This window comes from Alexandromys fortis, unplaced genomic scaffold (genome assembly GCF_014885135.2).
Source record: "Alexandromys fortis isolate MF-2015 unplaced genomic scaffold, M_Fortis_MF-2015_v1.1 scaffold_77, whole genome shotgun sequence".
NCBI lineage: Eukaryota > Metazoa > Chordata > Mammalia > Rodentia > Cricetidae > Alexandromys > Alexandromys fortis.
The window spans coordinates 7,183,594-7,195,192 of NW_026067967.1; the positions used below are offsets into that span (position 1 = coordinate 7,183,594).

At 46.7% G+C, this 11,599-nt stretch overlaps 1 protein-coding gene across 2 annotated transcripts in view; it reads right to left on the reverse strand.

The window, feature by feature from the left end:
• Window positions 1-11,599, reverse strand: part of Emsy (EMSY transcriptional repressor, BRCA2 interacting) — a 107,670-nt gene that overhangs the window by 71,994 nt on the left and 24,077 nt on the right. The gene's annotated exons all lie outside the window — the stretch shown is intronic.

Consider the following 11,599-nt stretch of genomic DNA (forward strand, 5'->3'; position numbering starts at 1 on the left):
TTACAATTCATAGTAATTTTCAAAAATACAAAGGAACACATACAAGAAAGAAACCTTATGAATGTGACTATTGTTGAAAAGCCTTTGCATGTATCAAGTCTTCAAATTCATGAGAAAATATACTGTACAGACACTTGATAGTCAGTGTGGTGGTTTTTTTTTTTATTTTATGGTGGTTTTTCTACAAGAATAAGGTTTTAGTGCAAAATTGGTTAAAGCCTTTTCATATTAAAGTTCTCTTTGAGGAAGTGCAAAACAAATACTGAAAAGATTCTAGGGCTGGAGAGATGGCTCAGAGGTTAAGAGCATTGCCTGCTCTTCCAAAGGTCCTGAGTTCAATTCCCAGCAACCACATGGTGGCTCACAACCCTCTGTAATGGGGTCTGGTGCTCTCTTCTGGCCTGCAGGCATACACACAGAATGTTGTATACATAATAAAAAAATAAATAATTTTTTTTTAAAAAAAGATTCTAATTAAAAAGAATTTGGCACCATCTTCAACAAACATCCATTATTAAGTTACACAGGAGTGTTGATTTTGGAGAAGAAATGCTGGCAATATCAGCACCGGCAAGCTAACCTAGGATGTCATGCATCTAAGGCTGGCCGAGCACTTCAGCCCTGACACTGTTTCTCTGACTGAGGCTCAGGCTTTGGCGTATGCGTGATTCTCCACAGCCCCTGACCCCACCTTCAACACTTGCTGAATTCTGAATGAAAAAAAAAAAGGATAAAAAGCCTCTTTATTTTAAAAATTAGCCAGTCCTGGTCTCTTGTTCTTGATGGGTTATTCTTTACTTCCTTGAGAAGCCAGGTAGCACTTGTAACACTACTTGGAAAGCATCAGTTAGATTCACTAACTCGTTAGGTACCTTTTACAGTTACCTGCTGTCCCCGGCAGCAGCTCCATTAATGTTTCCTCTACATTAAAGACTCACTTTCCTCCTCCTGCTTCCAGGAAGGTTTTCCTCACTCTCCTTTCATCTCTCACAGATGGCTTTCTCTCAAAACCTCAGGCTTCTGCTGAAAGTCTTTTGAAACGTGTTAGGTCAGCCCTAACACCAGCACTGAAACCACACTTTCAGTTCTGGTATAGCATCCTACTCCAGGTCCCAAAATTTGACCTGCAGATCGACTACCACATAACATTACCACAAAAAATTTCCAGTGGAAAACAGTAAGATTTATTTTTCCCTCGTGAATCTGCCATGGGAGTAGAACTTGGCAGGAATATGAGCCATAGCCGGAAAGTACAAGTTGCGGACAATCACGCCCAAATTTAAACTCAGCTCCAACTCCTAACACACATGACTTTCCTACTGCATCAATACGATACAACTGTCTTGCATGGATGGATATTAAAATTTAAAACCAAAAAGATCTGTTGCCGAAGAAGAGTTAAAAGACAATGGGGTTACTATGAAAGCAAGCCACATAACAGAGTAGCCACAGGCTCCACAAAATAATTCTGCAGAGTTGGGCGGTGGTGGCACACACCTTTAATGCCAGCACTCAGGAGGCAGAGACAGGCAGATCTCTGTGAGTTTGAGGCCAGCCTGGTTTACAAAGTGAGTTACAGGACAGGCTCCAAAGCTATAAAAAACTCTGTCTTGAATAAATATAGATAGATAGATAGATAGAGATAGATAGATAGATGATAGATAGATAGATAGATAGATAGATAGATAGATAGATAGATAGATAGATAGAATTCTGCAGAGGCCATACATGGTAGTTTATGCCTTTAATCCCTGTACTCTGGAGGTTGAGGCGTGTGGATCTCTGAGTTCAAGGCTAGCCTGGTCTACGTGGTTCCAATTCAAGAAGGTTAGCCTCAAACTAAATATGTAGCCGAGAGTAACTTTGACCTCTTGCTCCTCCTGCCTCAGCCTCTTGAGTGCTGAGACTACATGCTTGAGGCCCATTCCTGGCTTGAAGTCATGTGCTTTCATTTTGTTTTGAATTTGAGAGAGGATCTCCTTTAACCCAGTCTAACGCTGTGCTTTCTCTATAGGTGAAGATGACCTTGAGGGTGACCTTGAACCACTGCTCTTCCTGCCTCCGCTTCTGAGTGCTGAGATTCTCTCTGCACCACCATGCCCAGCATTATGCCATGCTGGGGATCCCAGTCCGTATACCATGCACGCTAGGCAAGCGCTCTACCATCTAAACCACAAGCCAGCCACAAAATAGCCAGGATCTCGAGGCAAAGAACGCAAAGATTAGCAACCTCAAAAAGTAAAATGAGGGATGCTAGAGCCTTAAAAGTCCTCAGCTTGGAGTGCCAGTCATACAAATGCAGGGAGCACTCTGGAACATCCAAAGACAGGTGTCCAACCGTGGGCAAAATTCGTAGGTGGTCCTTGAGGTGGTGTCTCTGCCCTAACAATTCCTGAGTCTGTGATTTCCACTGTACTTCCAGACTGTTTAAGCCACAGTGGACCCCAAGTGGCAAAAGCATTGCCTGTGCTCTCGACCATGACTTGACACTGATTAATGGCTCAATCACCAGACAGCCCAGGAGAGCTGCAGATGAGAATCGGAACAAAGACAGTCTCACGCATTTGAGTTTGCTTCTCTACTTCCTGGGAAGGGGGGGGGGGAGTGGCTAGGGCGTTTTTGAGGTTCACACAAGTGCCAAAACGCCTCAGGTGAGGGACCGATGATAATCTGTAATTATCCAAGGCAGGGTCTAAGATAGTTCCTAAAGATGGAAATAATAACCCTGTCAGAAGTGGAAATCAGCTACTACGGGGGAGGGGATGACAAATCCAAACATGAGATTCGGCCTGTCTTCACTTCAGAGAGTTTGCAGCTGCGTGTGATGTTGTGCTGTGATTTGCCAGAGATGAAATGCAAAAGGAGAAAAGAGCAAAAGAAAAAAGCAGCGCATCCTCTCCTCTCCAGCCAGCTGGAGGAAAGGCTTGGAGGCATGTTCTCTTTCAAGAAGTCTGCAGAGAAACGGCAGAAGGTGTCCTTTTCCTCGTCAGTTCCAATCAAGGTCTTCCCCTGAGCAACCCCAGCGTGTCTCGTAGTTTCCCGCATGAGCTAGGCAAGACACCTCTTGGCTTGAAAGGGCTTGTTGTGATGCTGTGGGCTTCAAACTTGTCACCCTAAGGTCAGTGGTTCAAATCCAGGCCTCACTAAAAGTTAAAGAGATAAAGGAACACACGCCTATGGAGAGCCCAGGGAGCGTGTAGCGAGACTCGGTTGGGGGAAGGGAATGGACCAAGGAAATGCACTCATGTTCACATGAATATATGCAAACACACGCACACACGTGCGCACACACATGACCCGCACAGAAGCATCACAAGGCAATCAGTGTTAACCACAGTCAGACTGAGAGTGGAGCCTAAGGCTTTGGGAACGCAGGGTCCTGCTCAGATTAGAATCGCTGCGTTAATGAGTGCGGAGCTGAGTCTGAGAGGGCATTTCCAGTCACAGCACTCTGCCAGGTTTCCTGGAACAAGGCTTGCACCTCCCCTGTGCCCGTGGCTGCACCCCTGCACCCTGCCATCCTCACTCCACTAGCAACGCCGTTCCCTACTCCCAAGTCTTTATCTTTTTAAGTGTAGGAAACATTAAATATCAGTCTTTTCTGTCTGACACTGAAAAACTTCTACGACAGGGCATTCAAATCTTTTTCAATTTGTTTGTTTGTTTGTTTGTTTGAGACAGGGTTTCTCTGTGTAGCAGTCCTGGCTGTCCTAGAACTCACTTTGTAGATCCGGCCTGGAGTACTGGGATTAAAGGCCTGTGCCACCACCACCCAGTTTGCGTTTCAATCTTTTCACCTCCCCAACCCTGTAAGACTTTCATGCAAATGTTTAATCCCCCCCCCCCCCCAGTGAAACTTCATTTCCTCTGATTCTTTTAAAATGAACTTTAGGGAAAGACTTCAAGGTCAGATCCCAGCCAGTGGAGGGAAAGACTTCCCGCTGTGTTAGATAAAAGCCAGGTGAACTTCCTGTCCAGGTTTGTTGCTGGCCTGGTCTGTGCTCTGGTGTACTCTTTGCAAAAAGAATTGCCCTGGTGAGCTACTTTTTCTTTGTGTATTTCTTTCCATGACACTGAAACTAGCCTGTGCTTCTAACAACTGTATGAAAAAAAAATCCTGCTGTCCAACTCACTGTCTTTTGAAAATAATTTTCTTTTTTAAAAAAAGGAACGAACAGGTGGGTCAGTGGTTAAGAGCACTCACTTCTATTCCAATGGCCCAGACTTCAGTTCCTAGCACCGCAAGGAGGCTCACCACCAGCTGTAACTCAGGTGCCAAAGGCTCTAACTTCCTCTTCTGGCCTCTGCAAGGCACTGCACACCACGTGATGCAGACATACACACCAGCAAAACACTCAGATATGTAAAATAAAAATAAATCTCAAAAAATTATTTTAAATGTAGAGCTCAATAAAAAATCAATTAAAAAATATTTTAACCTACGAGTATGAATGTGGTCCTGCTTGTCTCTGTATGTGCACTGCGTGCATGCAATCCTGACAGTCAAAAGAGGGCAGCAGATCCCCCTGGAACTGGAGTTCAGGCAGCTGTGAGCTACCTAGTGTGGGCACTGAGAACCAAACTCAAGAACAGCAAACGCTCTTAACCACTGAGCCATCTCTCCAGCCACTGAACACTATTTTCCAAGCACAAATGCGAATAGAAAATGTTCACGCAAATCAGAAGAGATCTGAATTTGAATCCAAAGTCTTCTACTTTGAAGGGTTTTGTTTTTCTTAACGAGCTACATCACTTCTCTCATACCTTATAGAATTTTCTGTGCCGGGGATTGAACCTAGAGTCTCACACACCAGGCTAGCGCCAGACCACTGAATTATACAGTGTCTGCCCTTCCAGTGTGTAGCTGTTTCTTCCCAAATTAAAACCTTCCATTTTAGAGGCAATTTCTTAGGACATAGGATGTAAAGAGAAGCAAAACAAGCGTATTTCAGGACGCGATGTTTGTAAGATGGGACAACAATGGGATGTCCTAAGGGAAATAAAATATTCCATCCTACAGAGAAGACCATTGAGACAGGAAGTAACAACTCCAAATCATTTCAGGAAGTCCCTGAAACTAGCCAGATCCATCTCCCTCCCTAAGAGTGTAAAAATAGTAAAGACTGCTGAGAGGGTGGAGCTCCAAACAGACTCGAGACCTGCCCAGCAAGACCCTGGAAGGTGCAGAGACCAGCAGAGTTACCTAGAAGAAACAAAGACAGCCAAACTGTCTAGAAGAGGCTAGTACCAGCTAAACCTCCATGAAAGGACACCCTCCGACCTGTGGAGCTGCCGGCAGGCTGTGCCGTGCAAACCAGGTTTCCAGCTTTGTGAACTGTCACCCATGCTGGGTAGGATATTGGTAATACAGCTGTCTGAGTCACTTCTGCTTCTGTAAGTACCCATCACCCATATACCCCAATGAAACTCATTGGTCCACGAAGCTGGACTTTGGTGTTATCCTTACCTTGGCCTGTCTTCCACTCTTTATCTGAGGTAACTAGACATTTGTTCATTTCTCCCAAGGAATAATGTCACACAATACCTCCAAATGGGATTTTTTTTAAAAAAAAAAAAAAAACTATCCTGTGATAAACCATGTAAAGTGCCTAGCTCAGTGATTGGTAAAGTTAGCTCTGTTCACTGATTTGTGAAACCAGCTTCGTGCTTGGTAAAGTCAGTCCCTGACTGTCCATTATTCATACCTGTTACCACCTTTTCTCCATTCCATAATTTTTTGGCTTTAATTACCTCATCTTGCATTTCATGCTGCCCTGTGTTTTTTCTCCTTAGGAATTTAAGTGTGTGTGTGCCAGAAGTCGACACCATTTGTCTTCCCGTTTGCCTCCCCACCTTCATTGAAACAGGATCTGTCACTGAGCCTGGAGCCACAGATTTGGGTAGATAGACTAGTCAGCAAGCCCCAGAGATCCCCGTCTGTATGTCCCCAGTCCCAGGACTACACGCATGTGCACGCTAGGGACAGAACTGAGTTATCCCCAGACCCTCCTAGGTCTTCTTAAGGGCTGGTTGGTCCTGTAACTCATCCCCTTTTGTAAGCTGAACATGTCTCAAGGGATGATCTTGAACAACCAGCATAGGATTATTTTAGGGAAGGCCTCTCCTGAATGATGGTCTAATTGAAACAACACGTAATCCTGCTTTCCAGGAGACAAATGAACGTGTCTATCTTCCCCCAACAAGTGCTGAATGGCACACGCAGCAAGGAAGAAATTTCCCTACAATTAAATGGTTCACCGTTGATTGCTGTCCATCCAGCCCAAATTTACTCAGAGCCTCTATTTCCAGATGTCTTTGTTTCTTCCCACTTCCAGCCTAGCCAGACTAGAGAACATTCCCATAATTCCCGCGAGAACATTCTTATTCCCGAAAGGGTAACCTGATATATCTTTTTCTGCTGATCTGATTACAGAATGAAATACATTCCTTGGAAAAAATGCACAAGAGTGAAGTTTTCTTTCTGTCTTTTTCCCTTGCCTCCCCCAGTATAGAAGGCTCTTGAAAGTGAGAAAAACTGGAACCAGAAGGAAAAAAAATCTGTTGTACTACAAGCAATTAAGACCACATGTAGTTAATATAACAGATGTCCTGTGTTAAAAACCTCAGACCCTAAGCATAAAGGACGCTACCTATACCCTTGAGTTGATTTTAGGGAAAGAAACGGAACCAAGAAACAGATTAGGAACTGGGGAGGTGGCTGGGTGGGAAATTTGCTGTGCAAGCATGGAGACCTGAATTCAGATTCCCAGAATCTGTCATCCCAATACCCGTACGAAAAACTTAGAGACAGGAGAATCCTCCAAAGATGGTGGGCCAGTCATCATACTCCGCAGTAAGCAACAGGAACACCTGCCTCAAACAAGGTAGGAGAGGCATGATACCAGAGATTGTATTCTGATGTGCTGTGGCACACACACATACTTGAAAACGTAAAAATAAGTAAAGTAAATCCCAGAATCCCTGGCGCCTGTGTTCTTTGTAACAATGAAGAACTAGAAGTAATCTACAGTCTCGATCCAATTCCCCCAGCATTTTGTGAAACCCTAAATCTGGGGCATTGGCGTTAAGGGGATACTAGCGAAGCTCGACTTCTAATCTTAGTCTATCACTCTGTGCACTAAGTTGTTTTCCTCATTGGGAAAATTGTCGCGCACCGCGCCCCCATGCCTGTGCTCTGTGCGGTGGCACCCAGTTACCGAGCTTCGGGCAAAGGGCTGGATGTTAAAATACAGACACACACAGACAGAGACAGCGACACGGGTCATCCTTGAATTCCCCAAGAATGTCCCCTTTTTTGTGTTCAGGGGCAGATCATATAGAGATAGCCACGTCCCAGCCAAACCCACCAGAAACCACTCTCCTGCCATCAGGAACTCCTGAAGGTCTCGTGCTCAGAGCAGCTGTAGGCACTCAGAACAGGGGATTACAAGAAATTCAGGATCTGGGGTCTCACTGCTCCCAACAGAAAATCAGTGTTCAGCTGTGGGCTCAGAACAACTACGAGCTACGAAGTATGGAGCTTTAAGAATTCAGACTTTGGGGCTGGAGAATGGCTTAGCAGATAGAGGCCTGTAGTGTTCTTACGGAGGCCCCAGTTTGGTCTCCAGCACCCACGTTGGATGGCTCACGACCGTCTTAGCTCTAGTTCTATTGGATCCAGCACCCTCATCTAGCCTCCAAAAGCACCTGTTTCACAGGAACAAGCCCACACACAATACACACAAAATCTCACCCACAAAGAATTCAGATATCTACAGTCAGAGACTGGGGAAACCCTGCTCCAACGGCAGAAGCAGGGATCAATGGAGTTCCCAGCCAGCCATACCAGCAGAATTCAGTACTCCGAGTTCATAAGGGTTTCAAGAGACAAACTGGTGGAGATGGGGGCAGAAATCTGCGAATTGACAGCTCAGTGTCCAACAGTTGGCTGGAAACCGGGACTGATCAGGAGAGTCCCCCAGTAGCCCTGTTATCTGTGTTTGTGGAGAGTGGGTCTCAATCATGTGGCCCAGGCCAGTCTCTTGGGTCTCTCCTCTCCCAGCCTCTTGAGAGCTGGAATTACAGAGCTGGGGTTCCCCTAAGCTGAGCAAGACCTAGCTTCTAACCCAGCTTCTGTTCCCAGCTGCCTGACCACACAGAAGTTGCCGCTCTGGGCCATGGGAGATCAGAAGGACCACTTGTTTGAGAGCCTCCATGCCTCTCTAGCGTAGCTAGTGTCTACCAATCTTTCACAGATCCGAAACTTGTGGTTTCCTTCTCATTCACCAACCCGAGATTCTCCGAGAGGAGTGACTTTCATAGTATCTGACCTGAAGACTTAGGGAATATGCCAAAAAAGCAAAACTATGGGCTGGAGAGATGGTTTAGTGGTTAAGAGCACTGACTGCTCTTCCAGAGGGCCTGGGTTCAATTCCCAGCACCCACATGGTGGCTCACAGTTATCTGGATCCAACACCCTCACACAGATACACAATATAAGCAACATACCAATAACAGAATAATAAAAAAAATAAAGTAAAAATATTTAATCAGAGGTGGAAACGGCAGTACAAACAAGACAGCACTGGAGCTTGAGCGTTTGAAGCAGTAGTATCGAGGGCAGTTGGTGAATTACCAGCAGAAGCCCTGCAGCCAAGGTGATTCAAACAGGCTCAAATAGCATAGGGTGAGCGGTTCATGACAGAAGCTGAGGATGAGCCCTGGGTGTCCTGGCTGAAGCAGATCCAGAGTGATGTGTGAGCAGAGAAGTCATGACGAGGACCTCTGGCCTTGCAGAGGGCCGGGAGTGCAGCAGAAGGAAGTGTCCAGCCTGGGTGCTTGAGACTGCAGGAGGTTCCGGGGCAGAGAGAGGTTCTGCTGCAGATAAAGACCAGCCACAAGGAAGGAAAAGATAGCAGCAGACAGAGTCCAGAGGGCTGCAGACAGGTTGGTGAAGTGAGACGGGCTTAACAAGACAGGGAATCAAACAAGGGAAAAGACGTGAGGTCAGAATGAAAGAAAGCCTTAGCTCCAAGCTACCCAGCAGAACAGGCTTGTAAACCACCCTCACGGTTTCTCCAGTGCGCTTCGCTTGCCCCCTAGTACAGGTTGAAAATGATTTGTTTTGTGGCTGTTTCAAATCCAGGTCCAGCCACCCTAGGCTCTCATTCTGGTTGTCCTGAGGGTTGTTTGTGGTAGGTGACACACCCAAGTGTTTTGGAACTCTGCAGATGTGCCACACCCTTTTGGTCACGTGCTTGGGTACTCAGTTCTTTTAAGAAGAAAAATATTTCCTAGTATCAGTGTCTCGCTAAAAATTAGGCCACAGAGGTCAAACCGCCACGGCAGGCATTTCAGGAAACGGGGAACAGCGGGCCTCTGTGAAGCAGAAACAAAGCCTGTCCTCAAGGAGACGGCACCTTTCTCCTGTGCCTGTCCCCTTCCCTTTTTTGTCGTCTGCAGGGCCTGCCCGGTAGAGAGGTGACTTCACAGGGCCGCCTCCCTTTCATTAGATCTCACAGTAGTGGATGCTCACAGACCAGCAGGAAGGAATGTGCAGGGTGGGCTGGTCTTAAAGGTGTAGGAGACAAGCTTGGCCAGAGCCTGTGGAAGAGAGGCCAACGCTGACTCTCTAGCCCCAAAGGCTGCTGCTAATGGCCGAAGTTCTCTGAGGCCAGTAATAATACCACGGGGGAGATGCTAGTGCAGATCCATTAACACCCATAGATAACTACGGCCAAAAGACTGAGGTACACTTTATATGCAGGGACTTGAGAGCTGGCCGAGCTGCTCAGGAAGAAGGTGCTAGATGGAGCTACTCGCCTGCTAGCCACCTCTCCTCACACTCCAGCACTGCTCTTCCGTTCTAAGCGTCTGCACCCTCCAGCTCTCCTAGAGTCTGGGACGCTCGGCTCTAACAGCTGTGGGTCGGTGAGGCTGCCTTGGTCCCCGCGGGGACCTCCTGTCTTCAGCAATGATTCTCTGCAGCTCAGCTCTGGCACTCTGGCCTCCTCTCCCTGTGTAACTGATCCCAGTCCTCTGGTTCTGTCAGCACCTCTTCTGTGTGCACGATGATATGTGTGAGCCCCCAGCTGGGCGGCAACCCTCAATGAAGTGTGAGTCTCCTCCCAGCTCACACGGGCTGCCTTTCTGCAGTAAGCCAACCGCCTGGGACCCACTCGTCTTAGAAACAGGGCTTTCGCTGGGGGATCAGGGAGAAGAGATCCCCTAAGCCTTCAGATTGACATCCCTGCTCTCCATCTTCCCCAACCATTCTGCTTACGTCTGCAGAATCAACATACATCGCAGCACGATGCTACGGGTCCTGTTTCAAAACCCTTCCCCTTTTCTACCAAATTCAAAGCAAGTTATCTGTGTTGGCATCTGGTATCTCCCCCAAGAAGACACCCAGAAACTTTTTTATCGGCTTCCCTCCCTCTATCAACAACAAAAGCTCCAGCTGGAATGTGCACATGATGGTTTTCAAAGAATCTCGCTTGCCCCACCTCCCTCCTCCCTTGTCAGGTAAAGCACTTGTGAGCCTGTAATCCTAGGGCTAGAGGGGCAGAGACAGGTGGATTTCTGGGGCCAGGTTGCCAGCCAGTCTAGCTGAATCCATGAGCTCCAGGTTCAGTGAGAGACTCGCAAGTAATGTGGAGATCGATAGAGACAGACATTTAAGGTTGAACTATGGCTTCCTCCTGCACTCATAACCATGCACACATATAAGCATGAATGCATGCATGCATGCACACACACACACACATACACGCACACACATGCACATACTCCTGGGTATCATCTTTTATAATTTATTAAGGTTTGGTTTGTTGAGACAGGAACTCGCTTTGTAGACCAGGCTGGACTCATTCTTACAGAGATTCACCTTCCTCTGCCTTCCGGGTGCTGGGATGAAAGGGACACACCATCACCACCTGGCTTCATCTATTTATTTATTTATTTGGTCATGTGCTTTAGAGCCTAGACCACAGAGGTCAGATATCATCTGTCTATAACACCAGGGTCTGGTAAATGCAAGGTGTTCGGGAATATTTATATGAATGGATTGTTCCCTCCGTCCTGCTGTTTTATTTGGTGGACTCAGAAAAGGCCTCCTGTTATCTCTCACGCCGTCTGAGCCTCTTGGCAGAGGGATGGCTTTTAAGTGTCCTTTCGTTCATTCTTGTGTCTGATGATAAGAATCTCTTTAGAACATCTCTAATGAGGACATGGTGCCAAGGCAGTTCCCACTATGTTGAAATAGGAGCGGCAGGGCTGCGTCCCCGGCACCCAGCCGCCCGCATGGCTAGTTTATACCCAGAAATAATTACACGGAAACTGTATTCTTTCAAACACTGTCTGGCCCGGCTAGGTCCAGTTTCTTATTGGCTAGCTCTTACATATTGTTCTAACCCATTTCTAATATTCTGTGTAGCCCATGAGCTGGCTTACCAGAGAGGATCTTAACCTGCGTCTGTCTGGAGTGGGAGCATCATGGCGACTCACTCACTCAGCTTCTTTTTCCCAGCATTCTCCTCTGTCTACTCCGCCTACCTAATTTTCTGTCCTATGAGGGCCGAGGCAGTTTCTTTATTATTAA